The following is a 17,887-nucleotide window of genomic DNA, read 5'->3' as shown; positions in this document are numbered from 1 at the left end:
TAATTATTTCGCTAAGACACCTGAGTCGTCCTTGACCACGAAGACTGTAAAGTCAAATTCTTTTAAATTTCAGAAATATAAAATTAAAAAAGTTGCGAATTTAAACAGTCAAAATACTTTTAATGATGTGTCAAATATGTAAAAAAAATATTGAAGGCTGTTTTCAACGTTACCCTTTCGCCTTCTTTCAAGTTATTATGTCATTGTCTCAAAGTTGTCACTGGTTAATGACTGTCATTTTTTTAAAGATTTTTTTGGGAATGATTTTTAAATAAATTAAATTGGTATCGTTCCACACTTAATATCCTGAACTCTTAATATGCTGGATTTGGAAATAAATATAGCAAATATTTGTAACAGAGAAACTGATTTCGAACGGGAATCGAACACGGATCATCCACGAATACATTCTAGACAAACCAATATTGATCGACCACTACTAAAAATACCTGTTTTTATAGTTATTATTACTAAATTTGATGCGGCTTCTGGTTTTACGTTGTAATCCAGAAACATTTGCACAATGAATTTTCTCAGGATAAAAAGAGTTTACGTCAATCTCTGACTCATAATCCACCAGTCCCTTCCTAAGTATAATGATATTTAAAATGACGAACCAGTAAAAACACTATCGTATTTATCATAGCAGATATACCCTTCGTCACGTAAACGTTTCATTTACCGTGACAAAAATATATTACTGGTGGTAGGACCTCTTGTGAGTCCGCACGGGTAGGTACCACCACCCTGCTTATTTCTGCCGTGAAGCAGGTATGCGTTTTGGTTTGAAGGGCGGGGCAGCCGTTGTAACTATACTTGAGACCTTAGAACTTATATCTCAAGGTGGGTGGCGCATTTACGTCGTAGATGTCTATGGGCTCCAGTAACCACTTAACACCAGGTGGGCCGTGAGCTCGTCCATCCATCTAAGCAATATATAAATGAATTTCTGTTCGTTAGTCTCGCTAAAACTCGAGAACGGCTGGACCGATTTGGCTAATTTTGGTCCTTAATTATTTGTGGAAGTCCAGAGAAGGTTTAAAAGGTAGATAAATATGAAAATGCTCGAAATTAAATAAAAATAAGAATTTTGTTTTTTCTTTGATGTGTCCCCCTTCGGACGGATTCCTTTTGTTTGTTTTAAGTTTATTTTATACAAAAGTTTACGTCTTTTATTTATCGATTGAGGCACTACGAAGTCTGCCGGGTCAGCTAGTAAAAAATAAAAATCCAATGTATTCAAAAATGTCATAAACCAAATTTCATTCGTTAACGCCTTCAATTGATTGATTAACATCCAAACATACAAAAGTTTCACATTTGTAATATTAGGATTGAAAGACTTTTCTTTGCGTATCAACAAATTTTCTTTCAGTGCAGCTTCTTCATAAGCAAATAGTCAGTTAATTTACGGTTTACATATTACGGTGTCGACGCATTTAATGGGCGAATAATTTGTTATCCTCTATCCCTCTTGCGGGCCGACGCAAACCAATTAATACGGGGCGCCTATTTGAGACGTTGATCTCGCCGCTCCGACCCTTTGCTTGATTGGCACTCCTTTCAGATGTTCTCAGAAAAGTTTTCAATAAAAAAAAAACAATTTCGACTTTTATCTATATTTTGGAAATTAGGAAGCGCTTTTTGGCGGGAACGCGAGGAGTGAAGGTGTGTGATTTGTTTTATTTTGTCTATTTAGTGTTTCTTCAGATTTAAATTACCTGTGAAAGTGCACAAATGTGGGAAAATAAAACAAAGCCGCTGGACGTAACTTCTCAGGATCGTCCAAAAAATTCACTGAAAAAGTCTCAGTAAATGACCATCAATTTACTGAGATTATATTTCATCCCATATCATCTCATCTCATTTCATTTCACTTCATATTATCATTTTTCATATATATAAATAGTATATATCTATAAAAGATTAGGCTGTATGGTATGAAACCTTTGGCTTTTCACTTGGAAAAATAAAACTACTGCTACTTTTGGAAATTAGGGTTTCATCAATTAATTCGAAAGTGACCGCTGATATTTTGACACTTCGGTGTAAGTACGTTATTATTATTGACGGCCATTTACGATATTTTAAATAAATCTATCATAATATAATAAATAACACAGATATAACATAATAACACAGAAATAACACCAATGTTTCCTTGTTAAAAAATAGATAGAGTCTTTTCGAGCTGAAGATTTTTCAAGATTTCGTCGGATAACATTGAATCGAGGGCTCTTTCGGAATATGCAAATTGTAAGGTGCCGCACTCCACAGCTAGTGCTCTTCGAACTCTTACCTCCATAGTAGATACAATGTTATCTCTTCAAAGTGCTATTCTTGGGCTTAACACTTCGCGTGTGCTTTTCGCAAGTTCCAATAAGTTTTTATCAGAACTATATATGTCTGTATGTATATATATATGTGTAGTTCGTGTATTAAAATCTACATATTCGCTGCAGAAATAGATAGGACGGCGCATCGCCCTACCACAATTGATAATTGTAAAACATTCATGTGTTTGTTTCAAGAGTAAGGTTGATCGCGTTTTTAATACTACTAGTGGCCCCGCAGTAGTCGAAATTCGACTTTAAGCAATTTAAATTTTATGTTTAAACATTATTCATCTATTCTCAATTTGACCACAGACTTTAGACACTAACAAAAGTTTGACAATTGACAATAAAGAAAGAGTTTATTTATATAAATCAAATACATGGTGGTGTGTGTAATGTTTTCTTTATTAATTTAATGTATCTTTTATGCATTATTTAAAAAAAATATTCGCATTGTGCACTTCTTCTTTATATTCTCTATAAGCGTGAGAAATTTCATACTCCTCCGTCCGCGCAATTTTCGTAAAAAAGGATACAAAGTTTTTGCTTCACGTATTAATATATGTATATACTATTAAGATATTCACCTCACTGAAAATATACCAAAGTAGACCGAATTTTCATCAACCCGCAATGGAAAGCGTACGCTGCACTAGAGTGTTAACCCCACGCTCTGTGGATAAACGCTTTTCATTGCGGTCAATGCTTAAAACGTTTCTATAATTAAATTAGTCGCCGCACTTTTTAAGCGCCAATATTGATTGCTATTCGAAAATTTTATGTCACTAATAAACTCGACACTTGTATTTCACATGTCCCACATTCAAATTGTTGCGGGTAGACGTCAATAGAACACAAGTCATTTGACAGATGCCTGAATCTCGCTTACGACATTTTCAAGATAAGCTTGCAATATAAGTTCCGATAAACAATATTCGGACCGTCGATCTACCGAGCAATTTCGTCCGTTCGATGGAAGAGTTTTCTTTTATCCTTAATTCCTCAAAAAAGTACTGATCAAAACAGAACAAACTCGGAATTACGTTTGTAGAACATCATTAGGTTCCGAAGATACTGACAGCGTGCCCTCTTTGAATAGCTAGACTAATTCTTTGTCCAAGGTAGCTGCCAGCTCTTCGGTCTCCTGTGATGTCGACTAACCTTTTTGATTATTCCTTAAAAAAGCCTTATAGTGCTAGGACCCCACGGACCAAGGGTCTCGACACCGAATGAGACAAAACCACATTCGGAGCCTAGATCTCTGTATTTGCATGCTTTGGCTTTTTCAGCCGTTTATTCGTCGCTTGCGACGAAAGGCTCGGCGAGTAAATTAACCCACAGACACAGCTCACTGAATTTCTCGCCGGATCTTCTCAGTAGGTCGCGTTTCCGATCCGGTGGTAGATATTCTGCGAAGCACGACTCATGCTAGAGTTTGTGTTAGCAACATCGTCAGGTTTGAGCCCCGTGAGCCCACATGGTCTCTCTAGACCATCAGCTTAGGGAGAAAATAAAAGCGCGTTCAGTGTGCTTAGTGCGAGTTTTTTAACGTTCTCGATAACGTTAAAGTTAGCTCATATTTGTATGGAATGGGATCGTTTGCCTACATTTGCCGCTAGGGGCGCTGTTCCAACTGCATACTAAATTGGGTTAACTTTTACGCTATCGAGAACATTCAAAACTCGCACTAAGCACACTGATCGACTCGAATTCGTCGTAAACGCGCTACGTGGTTTATCCTTCTAATTAAAATCCGCTATTTGTGATGGACTCTGTACCCGCACGATTCGGAGAACAAATCGAGAGATAAATTCGAATTCTGCAGCTTTTTATTCGTTTTGGAACTAAATAAATAAAATAGAAGTAAGAGGGATTAGGTTTTCTTAAAAGATTCTAATGAAATTTACATCCGTCGTCGGATTTAGACCAAATTTTTTTTGTGTGCGCGTTTCGTTAAGGCGCATGTATGTAATCATTTAAGTGGCAATATAAACAAATATATTTAGGTTCCTTCTATTTTGTATCCTAAAAGGAAGAAGAGCACACGGCCATCCTGATGGTTAGTGGTTACTATTGTTAATGACCATCGGTTATCAATAAGGAGAATGTGTGCGTTCATCATTCACAGAATTAACATCAGTAAAAGCGTTCCGATTTGAAGAATCAGATAGTTGTTAAGTAACGTAGTAAGTAAGAGTTAAGTAACTGCTAGATGAGGTTTTTTTTTTGATAACGCCATCTTGGTTAGTTGCCCTCAATTAAGAAAAATAGTATTATTATTCGCCAATAGATGTCGGGAAGAGTTAATTATTGAAAACACGAATAAAACACCGTTTTCTGAAAATAAATCGTAGCTAGATCGATTTATCGCCCCCGAAATTCCCTGTATACTAAATTTTATGAAAATCGTTGGAGCCGTTTCCGAGATTCAGAATATATATATATATATTAATATACAAGAATTGTGTGATTAACGTTTGTGATTAACGTTTTGTTGGTTCTGTTAATCTTATACCTTTAAACGAGCAATTCTTATATATATATAATCTGAATCTCGGAAACTGCTCCAACGATTTTCATAAAATTTAGTATACAGGGGATTTCGGGGGCGACAAATCGATCTAGCTACGATTTATTTTCAGAAAATGTTGTTTTTTTTCATGTTTTTAATAATCAACTTTATCGATAATCAACTTTATGACTCTTCCCGATATCTATTGGCGAATAATAATACTATTTTTCTTAATTGAGAGAAACTAACTGCTTTAAGGACACAACAAGATGGCGTTATAAAAAATAACCGAGTAAAGCTCGGTCATCATCTATTTGGTATTAAACGAGTATGTAGGAATTCGAGTGTCTGAAAGATATTAAACCTAGAGGATTAGTGAAGGCGTGAGTGATGACGTATTCATGTCGAATGTGAAAATGTCGATAGGCCGGTAACACTAGTCCACACTTCGCACGTTCATTTTATTACAAAGAACAAAACCGTAAATAAAAAATAAATAAAAACAATTTGGGAAAACACAAATCGAAAATGTCTAACAATAGTTTCAAGACAATGTCTTAAAATATTAATTGTATTATCTTATTATCAATAACTTTCCTATGGATTTTCGAGCGTATGTTAATTTAAATAGAAAATAAATAAAACAAGCATTAAAAATAGTCGGTGCGTGAGTTTTTTTTTTTTTTTTTTTCTTAATTAGGTTGCACGGTTTGTGCATTTAGCCACATATAAGGTAAAGGTAGGGAAACAGGAGAAAAAGGAAATCGTAAAATTAAAAAGAATGGTTCAGGTACGTTACGCGCCAGTTAACGTGGCGTGATTGTCAGTAAATAAAAAAAATATATCGATAATGCGTTCGTATACGAAAAGGATGCTTCAGTAATATGATGACTGATTAGGTAATTAGTACTTGATGTCGCCAGCGCGTATCATTGCTTGTTAATAATGACTAGTTACTCCTTTTCAAATTATATCTACTTGATAATTTACGAAAACTGTAGACGAACTTTAATTATTCCAGTGAAGAAAACTTTTGCGTCTTAAATGTCTTAACTTTGACATTTTGAATACAAAATGCCTTTGCTAAAATGTTATTCGTAAAAATGAATTAATGTTTTAATTAGTTTTTTTTTTTATAACAACAAAGTAGGTACCTATTAATTTGTTTTTTATTTTAATGGATTTTATGTATATATCTTCATTTTTAGCTAATACAACAAAATTCAGTTCTGCCACACATTATAATATTTTGAATTAATTGGTCTCGTCCATACAATTCGGTTGGAGATTAAAGAATAATGGTACCGTTCGGAAAATGAAGTCAAGTCGTGAAAAGTGCAAAAGCTTTTCATTCAATACAGAAAAACATTCAAGTACTCTAGAAAGACGCCTTTTTTCTCGCCGATAAAGAGATGTTTGTAAAGAGAACTTAGCGGGCTTTCGTAATAAAATTCTTAGACTCTGCTACCTATATAAATTTTTTGGGTAGACTTAAATATATTTTTTACAATCTTAGGCAAAATGTTTTCTTTGTATCTGTTAGTTAGTTTATTTGTTTGCTCTGTCTATGGTATGATATGGTTTTGATATAATCTACTTTTTTTTTCATATAATTTACGTTGTCAGCAATATATATTTTCTTAAAAAAAATTATTGCTCTTGTAGGCAGACTAGCATACGGCCCACCTGATGGTGAGTGGTTACCGTTGCCCATGGACTTCAGCAATGCCAGCGGTTTTTCAATATTACAAACAGACGCTCCAATTTTATTTATATGCATATATAGATATAAGGAGAATAAATACGTAAAATGAAACCGTAAAAGTACTTTTAATTCTGTCTACGACTTGAGACTACGACATTAGATTTGTTTTTTTCTCTGGACTTTACTGATTTGTATCTACAGTTGTCTATAACTGTAAGTAAAAAATATATTTGCAATTGGATGCATTCCCAATCTTTTATTCGAAAAGAAAAAATGGAAATCCTAAGCAACCAATAACATAAATAATATAAGACGCGTGTGAGCTTCCTAATTACAGTCGAAATTAAAATTAACACTTATTAAATTTATGAAATTCTCATGAGAATTTAACCAGAAAGTATTTAGCGAAGCTTTGTTCTCTGCGTAAAGAAATGAACCTTTTTAGAAAATTCTCGAATAACTTCCTTGAGTACCAAACTTTTGAACGTTACACAACATTGTTCTCAATGGACCTCCGAGAATATTTCGAACGTTTTTGCAAAAATAAAAAGATAAATTTGTCTCGCAAATTTTTCGAAAAAGTGCTTTTTTTACCTAAGCTGAGAGCCTTGAGAGGCTATATCAGCGTAACCTTAACTAGTAGGTGAGCTCACGGGGCTCAAACCTGACGACGTTGCTAACATGAACCCTAGCAAGAGCCGTGCTTCGCAGAATCTACCACCGGATCGGAAACGCGACCCACTGAGAAGATCCGGCGAGAAGCTCAGTGGGCTGTGTCTGAGGGTTAATTTACTCGTCGAGCCCTTCGTCACAAGCGACGAGTTCGACGAAAACGATGGCCAGTGCCTGTAGTACCTAAAAGCACAGTTAGTGGATCGGGAGGATCCGAAATGACGTGTTTGAGGCGACGTCGACTGCTTTCCATTCTGTCCGCAGGATTGGGAACGTAGTTACCGGCGGACACGATGAGAGGGTTCTCGTGTCGTGCCGCTTTATCGAAGTGGGAAAAAGTGCAGTAAAAAGCCCTACTATTTGCTTCTATGATATGTTATAAATACTAAGAGTATTCTTTGTTAAAGTCTTTTATCTCCATACAGGGAGTAATCCTTTAAGAATGCATGTCCAGGAGCGTAGGAAGACGAATAGCGAAGGATAAATTAGGTTTTCGGTGAAAGAAAAATGCGAATTTTACAACATACTACACCTGTTTGTTCCTGCCCTTAAAATGAATAAATGATCCTGGAATACGACTCCAGCATCATCTAACAGGTCCATTTGTAATTCTAACCAACACCCGACATATGTAAAAAAAAACATGTCGGTACATACTCACACACACAAAACATTCATGAGAATCTGCCCGGCTCGTTAATTCAGCTTAGTGACACACACACGTACAGAAGAAATGGGTAAAAATATTGAAAACTCCTAAAATGTTGATGTTCAAATGAAGCTCTTCTCGTCGTCACGGTACGTCATGCCCTTCTTCTTCGTCGCTTTCTTCATTGCTGAAGGTCGTGTCCCTGAAACTTGATCGTAGCCTGTCTCGTGAGCTGTTCCCATCTCGTCCGGTCCTCAGCTTCTCGAATGGCGGTTGCGACTGGCAGCCCAGTTAGAGCAGTTACTTGATCACACCAACGGCTAGGTAATCGGCCGCGGGGTCTCTTTCCTTCTACTTTGCCCGTCACAATAAATTTTTTTTTTGCCCTAATACCATTTTAATACATCATTATAATGTAAATCTGATTAAAGGTAAGGCTGGGTGGCTCTCCCGTGCCCCTTACGTCACGACAGTAAGTCATTTATCAAGTGGAATGCTCTCAAAAAATACATGTAATGAAAACGTTGCCTCTTTCAATACGTACGTACGTACGTAGCCGCCTGTCTCATCCATCATACGGACCGGTGATTGGAGAATATAAGATTCATTTTTATTATACGTAAGTAGGTGTAGTAGACTCGTCTCATAGTTTCACTCGCATTATTTTCGGAGAGTAAACCCTGGTCGCATTAAATAAAGGTTCTCTAAGCAATATTTATGTGCTTAGTTTTAGCGATGGAATTTTTAAGGCAATCCTCTTCAGGGCGTGTCTAGTGAAGTGAGCTAATCTGGAATCTGGATACTAACCGTTTGGAGAGAGAGAGGAGAGATTTTTTTATTGTACACTAAAAAATAAATAAACAATGCGATACATTACATACAAAAAAAGCACAATTGGCAGTCTTATCGCTAAGAGCGATAATTTCCAGACAACCATAAGGTGGACAAGAATCATTTGGAAATGAATTTTTTTTTGGAAACGAGTTTAGGTGTCCACTGACTTCGGTTGTTTGGAATAAACCGTAAACTCATCCGTTTGTCAATAGGTATTCGTTTGCCATTGATAGTGATTGAAAAGGTCGACAAAACCTCTGCGGGTTATATAGCCGATAATGTGACTCGATTTAACGATAAAATGAGTATTTACAAAGAATGGAGCTCTTGATCAATCAACCCGCGATACCTAGTGGATATACGAAATATGACATACAAAATTGAATCATAAACATGTCAAAAGAAGTGTTAATTTAAAATAGAAATACCAAAAATGGTCATAGAATTTTTCGGCCAAGTCCACTCGTAACAGTCACATAGTGTAGTGTGACTGTTGGCGCAGTGCCCGGTATTCTGATTGCATTATAAGCTCGGATCATTTTCATTTACATTACTTCCAGTTTCCAGTGGTAACCAACTACTTTCTGATTATTTTTTTATTGCTTAGTCCGGTGGACGAGCTCACAGCCCACCTGGTGTTAAGTGGTTACTGGAGCCCATAGATATCTTCAACGTAAATGCGCCACCCACCTTGAGATATAAGTTCTAAGATCTCAGTATAGTTACACCGGCTGCCCTACCCTTCAAACCGAAACGCATTACCGCTTCACGGCAGAAATAGGTAAGGCGGTGGTACCTACCCGCGCGGACTCACAAGAGGTTCTACCACCAGTAAATCGTACGATTTAAAATCTCGTTTCCTTTGTTGGAGAACGCAATGTTTGGTGGACAGGGAAATTTTAAGTTATTCCCTTGTCTCATGCCTACGAAGGTGATCTTGTGTAAAACAAAGATTTTTCTCGAAATATTTTACTTTGTAACAGATTTCAATAATAATAATAATAATAATAGAAACCTTGAAATTTTTCATAAAGCGAATACCAATCGAGGAGGTTGCCAAAAACTTCACTAGTAATACTAAAAGAGCCGGCTGGAAAGTCGGTTATGTGCTATTGCCAAATTACCACAATCCGCTTGTAACCGGTAATAGAGTTTTAGAACATATTAACATATTTTATAGAGAATTCGATGTTTTAAGAGTATTCTGTGGGTAATACTGGTTTACTGGTGGTAGGACCTCTTCTGAGTCCTCACGGGTAGGTACCACCATCCTTTTTTTTTTTTTTTTGGTCAGGAGGAAATCGCCGGACTTCCGCCCTCCACTGGGGACGGTGGGCGGAGCATGTCGGAGTCGAACCGACTAAAACCTCCTGTCGCTCAACAACCAACGTCCAAACCTCACATGAGACAGAACTCATGAAAAGGCAAAGGGGGGAAAGTGAAGTGTTTAGTGCGGAGCACATCTCTCCCATCACCCTCCCCCTCGGGACGCCGGACTGGCGGTCGTCGGCGCCACGACCACCAGCCCTCTCGGTCGGCAGGCTATCCGGAGCCCGCCTAGATGGCGCCGGTTAGAGTGAGCTATCCTACGGAATACCCCGCTGGGTCAGAACCAGCGTGGGTCGAGGATAGCCGGCCTTCCATCACCCGGATGCTCTTGCGTAAAACGCGTGCAGAGCAGCTTGCACGACGTCTTCTTAGGTCCCCCTCGCCGGTCCCCAGACCGACATATGAGGGGGACCCGTAACACTTAGAGGGCCAGGTCTTGGGCGAGATCCGCCTCCCTGGCCCCCGCTCGACGGCGGCGGGCTTGCGCGTCTCTAACGCGCCCCGCCGCCTCCTTCTGCGAGATGGTGCACTCGCAGAAGTCGAGCATCGCCTTCCACGACTCGTCGTCGCCGAGCATCGATGCCACAACACTCGGCATCGACAAGTCGTTTCCTATTTTTGCGACGAGGACACGGCGCCACCCCTCCCATGCGGGGCAGGCGACGAGCGTATGCTCTGCCGTGTCCAAGTCGCAATCACAATGGTGGCACTCTGCCGTCGGCTCGGCTCTGATCCGGTGCAGGAACTCACCGAAGCAACCATGCCCAGTGAGAACCTGCGTGAGCCGGAAAGTGAGGCGTCCTCTGTCACGATTCACCCAATCCACAAGGACTGGGCGAATCGCCTCGACGGTCCTACGACCAGCCGAAGGATCGGCCAGCCGCCTGGACCATGATTCCAGCACGGACCGCCGAGATTAGGCCCTCCGCGCTCTGACCACACTGGGGCTGGGACGCGCCACGCCCCGGGCACGAAGGTCAGCCCGCCACTGATAGTCAGCGGCGAGCGCCTCCGCTTCCAGAACCCAAGGCGGCGTCCCAGCCAGTACACACGCCGCCTCGAAGGAGATGGTGCGATAACCACAAAAGACCCTGACCGCGATGGTGCGTTGCGGCTGTTGCAGCAGCAGGTACCACCACCCTGCCGTGAAGCAGTAATGCGTTTCGGTTTGAAGGGTGGGGCAGCCGTTGTAACTATACTGAGACCATAGAACTTATATCTCAAGATGTGTGGCGCATTTACGTTGTAGATGTCTATGGGTTCCAGTAACCACTTAACACCAGGTGGGCTGTGAGCTCGTTCACACATCTAGGCAATAAAAAATAATAATAATAATAACCGCTAAACTTTTAGACGTTAGTCATGCAGTACTTCATAAATTTGAATTTTTATTTTATTATTACTACATTATATTTTCCATTGAATAATAGTTTCTTGCTACTAGTTATTTCTGAATACATTTAAATATTACGTATACATAGTGACTTTCCTCAATATCTGAGCGAAAAAGAGGGTACTCAAATTTAATCATTGCCTTTGCCTAAAAACAAACAATATTAAATTATTCTTAAACCCATCATTAATCTCACCTTTCACAATAATAACAGTCTGACGTCACAAGACAAAATATCGTTTCAAATTGAAAAATATATTTATGGACCGTAATACGTCACGTGCTATACGCACGTTCTGACATAAAATGAGTGTAATTAGTCGGTTTCATGCTCACACTTCGCATGTCCATTCTTTCACGCCCGATTCTTATCTTCTATGGTCTCCCTAGTCTCTGGCAATGCTAAGAATAGAGCCAACCCGTTTTCTATTATTATGAATTTATGTTAAGGGCATTATTATATTTTTTATTTTTATTTGAGAAACTCGAAAGGATATTCTTTCTAGAGCCATTCAGTATTTTTATGTTTTTTTTTTAGTTTAACGTGATTATTTGACGGGAGATTAGTGACGTGAATCCCTAATCGCTGAACAATTCACAGCAAGACTTGGTTCGCGCGTGAGTGTGGACACCGCTCATTCTCAAACTTATAGGCGCAACGGAGTCAACAGCTTCCCGCCTATGACGAGTCACGTACAATTTACAAGCTGGCGACGTTTGCACAATGGGGACGCCGTGACGTCACACATTGTCCGCGCTAGTTTGTACTTTGCGTGTGATGTGAATGGAGATTATTCAGAAAAAAACATTCAAAGTTGCTTGAGGCAAATACAAAAACGAATTTCATGATATTACGAAATATTAAACGAAAAATGTTCCACATGTAATTTAGGATTGTATAATGGAGATATACGAAACAAGAATTACGGTACTCAGACCTCAAATATATTTCACAAAGACGCTGGGAGCCTCCCGGGAATCGAAACCAGATGCTGTCTACACCAAGTGAGCCATTAACTCCTGCACCCATCAAAGCATTTCAAATGGAATAACAAAAACCGTAGCTCGTAGCTACCAGCTACGCACGAATTTACGAATGCTACGAATTTCAAAATCTAAATTAAAAACCTCTCTCTTCCCACTGATAAATCATGTTTCACGAAAAACAAGAAAAAAAAGCTCTGAATACGTTTGAAAAAAAAGAGAAAAAAAATCGCATTCCAAAAAATTTTTTTGAAACGCAACCCACCGAAAAGTTTTCCGCGCTCAAACACTCGGCCGCGCCACAAAAGCGACAACAACTCGTTTACATTACCGACATAACAAAGGAGCGTTTACGAATTATTAAGGACATTACACGGTGAAGCTTCTGAAAGCTACGCCGGAATGAAAACCGGCTTTATCTGAGGCCCACAATGGCCGATACGACCGCAAAAACTATTCAAGGCTTTATCAAAACGACAGCAACACCTGTTGGGGGGTAAACAAATATCTTATCTCGGTATTCAACGGTAGAGCAGACACTAGGTGATAGGGGAATGCGAGTCATTTCACTTGTTTAGGAAAATGTTGCATTCATTAGCGGCCTTTGAATGAACGCGATTTGTTGTGGCCTGTGGACTATTGAATTCTTCCGAAAGTGATTTGGTCGGCAATTTTTATAGTGCTCTTATAGTAATGAAAATTGAACTGTGTCAGTCATACTTTATAGGGAAAAGGTTTATTTCGTTTACACAATTCTTTATAATTTTTCACTAAAGACTTCACAAGTTAAAAATGTTATATACGTGCTGTCCAATTAAATCTGCCCTAAATTACCGAAAATAAATTTAATTAGTAAATTTTATTTAATTATTTATGTTTTTATAAGTCAAACCACTTTACGGTTTGTTTGAAATTTCATAATTTGGGGCTTAGCAAGTTTTTATTAGCCTGCTATGCATGTATGTTTATTTATATGTAACGGAATCTATAATATAAAAGTCAATTTTACCGATTTCAAGAGGTCCGTTTAGTTTGTTTTGCACATAGATAAAGAACCGACACCAAAACAATAATTTTAAAATTTCACTCTAATATAAGCGGTCATCGTGTTGGTTCAGCTCCTAGGTAATGCCCCAAACGAAAACTTACCCGTAAAAAGTCATAGCCACTGTATCTAGTTCGGATATAATCATCATAGCTTTGTATCAAATGGCGCCATCATTAATGCGGATTTGTGCTGTGAGAACATATGATGGAGAAGCTCGCGAATCTCCGGACTGCTTTGGTTAATCGCTTCTACACGACAATGCTCACACAGCACAACCGAGGGTCTAAGCCACAAGAGCTAGGGTTGAAAGTTTTGCGACATTCACCATACTTAGACCTTGCGCCGACAGACTTCAACTTTTTCCCAAGTTTGGACCGCTTCTTTGGCAGGGAAAATATTCAATACTCGAGAAGCAGTACATAAAGCCTTTGAAGTGTTTTTTAACTTCCGTACACCTAACTTCGTCAAGAAGGACGTTGAAAAATCAGTACTACGCTGGAATAAAAGATATTTATAAAAAATGAGTCAAGTTTTTGTAAACGAAACAGCAATTTCGTATGTAAAGATCTTTTTTTTTATTGCTTAGCTGGGTGGACGAGCTCACAGCTCACCTGGTGTTAAGTGGTTACTGGAGCCCATAGACATCTACAACGTAAATGCGTCACCCACCTTGAGATATAAGTTCTAAGATCTCAGTATAGTTACACCGGCTGCCCTACCCTTCAAACTGAAACGCATTACTGCTTCACCGTAGAAATAGGCAGGGTGGTGGTATCTACCCGCGCGGACTCACAAGAGGTCCAACCACCAGTAAATAATCTATATATATTCTATATATATTTCACTGGTGGTTCTGCCGTGAAGCAGTAATGCGTTTCGGTTTGAAGGCTGGGGCAACCGTTGTAACTATACTGAGACTTTAGAACTTATATCTTAAGGTGGGTGGCGCATTTACGTTGTAGATGTCTATGGGCTCCAGTAACCACTTAACACCAGATGGGCTGTGAGCTCGTCCACCCGTCTAAACAATAAAAAAAAAACTACCATCAGTTCAAAATCCGTTAAGCAATGGGAAAATTGAGACTTCCCGATACTCCAAGCGCCGATGGGCATTACCCCTGTCGTAATGTCCCCGTACTACCCTGTAAATACCAATCAAACAATTTCTGAAATATTCCAAAGCATTTATTCAGATTCGTAAACTCGAAAAACGTCGTACCTACCGTAAACTTGTAAAACATTTTATCGTGACCAATCTCGTCGCGAAACTCGAAGCGGACAATGCGAAGGGACAAATAAAATACAAGCGAACGGTCTCGTAAAATTGTGTCTCGAAACATCCAAAGGAAATACTTTGGAAAATTAATGAGTACAATTTCGAACGAGATCGACCGGTCGCGTCGGCGCGATCTATAAACGTTCTGTGTTGTCAGAACACATTGCAAAAAGTATCGCAAAAATAGCGAATATATTAACACTGTGAGGGAGTCCATATAGAGTCCCTTCTTTATTTCGCCGTAAAGTCGTGTCTTATGTAATTAACACCACAGTTGAAATAATAGAAATTTTACTGTTGTAGCGGCATAAACAATTCTAGGTATATATTAGTTATTAAAAATATTATATTTTATTTTTACGTTTTAAATTTTCGGCGGTAAAAAGGTCCCGTGTCACAGACTATCTTCTTTTTCCCACGTCTCGTGCGTTCCGGCTACGCATCATAAAAAGGTGGGTTCCTAAACGCCACAACTGTATTGAAAAAGCACAGATGGATGACGTATAATAAAAACTTAAAAACCGAATCGAGACGTGAAAGGTTATTTGGTTTAAGCGACATTTTTACAATTTTACAGGAGAGCCATTTAAAGATTTAAATTTGGATAAAAAACCGTAACAAAAAAAAACTTCTTCAGCTATTAAAATTTGAATTCCCCCCATTCAAATAGAAAAACAATTGAAGTTCAATTAAAAACATAGCATTGTTGATGATGATACCAAATAAAACGGACCTCTAATCACAAAGATAAATGTCGTGTATTAAGCGAAATTTCACTTGAACCAAATAATCATCCCTCCAAATTAACCATGTACGGAAAAAATATATCACCTAAAAATAAGTTTACAAAACTTTATGTGAATAAATATAGAGAATATTGTACAGATTTTTTTACTTCAATTTAGGGAGACGAGCATATGGCCTTCCTGGTTGTAAGTAGTTTTTTTTGTGATTGAAGGATTACTGGTGGCCCATAGGCCTTTCCAGTTTCCATAGGACAGATGGGCGAGCAAAGACAGCCAGGAGGGGTGGGATTTGCTAACAGTTGCCCGAGCGCCTCTAAAGAAGACCTAACAACTCAAGAGCAGCTGCTTCGCGAATGAATCTACTACTGGATCGAAATCGCGACCCGCTGAGAAGATCCGGCGAGAAACTCAGCGGGCTGATGCATGGGTTAGCTTGCACGTCGAACTCTTTGCCGAGTTCGACGAGTACGGTTACCGGGTTCCCTAAGCCTGCTTCTAGTGTTAGAGCTGAAGGCGTCTAATGCAAGATTTCTTGGATCTGATAGATCCGTAAGGACGTAGTAAGTAGTTACTGTCGCTCATGGACATCAGCAACGCAGGAGCACAACCAAGCCGCAGTCTACTTATAAAATATAAATAGGTATGCTAGATGTATGCAAAAGTAGATGGCATAGTTGCCGGAATCAGCCAAAGACGGACGGACGATCTTATTATAATATTCCACGATTATTAATTGATATAGTATTTCATATTACAATCAGATTTTTATAAATAACTAGCTGACCCGGCAGACTTCGTTGTGCCTCAATCGACAAATAAAAGACCTAAACTTTTGTACAAAATAAACTTAAAACAAACAAAAAGAATCCGACCGACGGGGGACACATCAAAGGAAAAACAAAATTGATATGTTTATTTAATTCCCAGCATTTTCATATTTAACTAACTTTTAAACCTTCTCTGGACTTTCATAAGTAACTCAAGACCAAAATTAGCCAAATCGGTCCAGCCGTTCTCGAGTTTTAGCGAGACTAACGAACAGCAATTCATTTTTATATATATATAGAAGAAGAAGACTAGCCGTGTTCGCCCGCTTCGCTGGGCATTTAAAATTAACGTTATTATTTATTGTCATTATTATTAGGGAGTCCAACAAGCATATAAATATTAGCCTATCCATTAAGTACATGTATTTTCTACATGGATACCAAGTTTCAAGTCAATCGGATACATGGTTCAATAGTTATAACGGAACATCCGTAAAAACCACTGTAGATTTATATATTAGTATAGATGTTTGTGTCTCGCCGATTTTTCTGTGGTGAAACTGCATTGCTGAACGGTGGTAAAGACTATACGACAACGCCTGAAAAAACCTATTTAAATTGAACTTTATTTAAATAATACAAAATAATCGTAACATAAGAGAATGTGTAAAAGCATCTCTTAATTGGTTACAATGAAAAACCTCCAACACTAAATAAGTTGTCAAATTTTTTTTTATTGCTTATATGGTTGGACGATTTCACAGCCCACCTGGTGTTAAGTGGTTACTGGAGCCCATAGACATCTACAACGCCACCCACCTCGAGATATAAGTTCTAAGATCTCAGTATAGTTACAACGGCTACCCCACCCTTCGAACCGAAACGCATTACTGCTTCACGGCGGAAATAGGCGAGGTGGTGGTACCTACCCGTGCGGACTCCCAAGAGGTCCTACCACCAGTGAAAATACGAAAATTGTTCTTTTTTTCTTTTAATAGTTATCTTGATTGATGTTCGCGGGTAGTAGACATATGTGAAACTACGTTTAGGGATTAATCTTGTGTTTTTTATTGTCATTATATATATTTTTAATACTCTACAGTTTCCGTAGTGAAATTACTTTTAATTTGTAATATTAAAATAAAACCGTTCGCAATTCTGCGTAACAAATCTGAACAGAATTTTGGCAACATTTTCGAGCTCCTGCAAATGGGGTCGACGTTGCCGGCCAACGAGTTATTAGCGAAGGTACGGATGGCTAATTACTGAAAGATAATTGTCGTAATAATTGCCATGGCAATGGATTTTTTGGATATTACGGTCACGATAAGCTTCAGGGAGGGATCGAGATTGAATTATGAGAAAAACATATTTTTATTATCACTAGCTGGAAGGTCGAAGTGAAATCAACTTCTTATGTTTGTTGAGGGCTGGGTGCTACTTTTTTTTATGTTTGAGAAGTTACTGGTGGCCCAGAGGACTTTCCAATTTATTTATACCAGAGCAGGTGGATGAGCAAAGGCTCAGCCAGGAGGTGTGCCACCTATTTTCATTCTTAAAGTCTAATGTATCGTTCGTCATAGTCACAGATAACCCCGGGGGTTAACTGTGGTCATAGTTAATACCCCGGTCGTCT

General features: G+C 38.7%; 1 protein-coding gene across 3 annotated transcripts in view; it reads left to right on the top strand.

Annotated features, from left to right (window-relative positions):
* The window catches only part of aPKC (protein kinase C iota type), a 227,409-nt gene that overhangs the window by 107,250 nt on the left and 102,272 nt on the right, over positions 1-17,887 (top strand). The window lies entirely within an intron of this gene.

The sequence above is a fragment of the Bombyx mandarina genome, chromosome 03 (genome assembly GCF_030267445.1).
Source record: "Bombyx mandarina strain Sakado chromosome 03, ASM3026744v2".
Classification (NCBI taxonomy): domain Eukaryota; kingdom Metazoa; phylum Arthropoda; class Insecta; order Lepidoptera; family Bombycidae; genus Bombyx; species Bombyx mandarina.
Note: the sequence above shows the minus strand (reverse complement) of the source record. Positions and strands in the feature narration are given on the sequence as shown.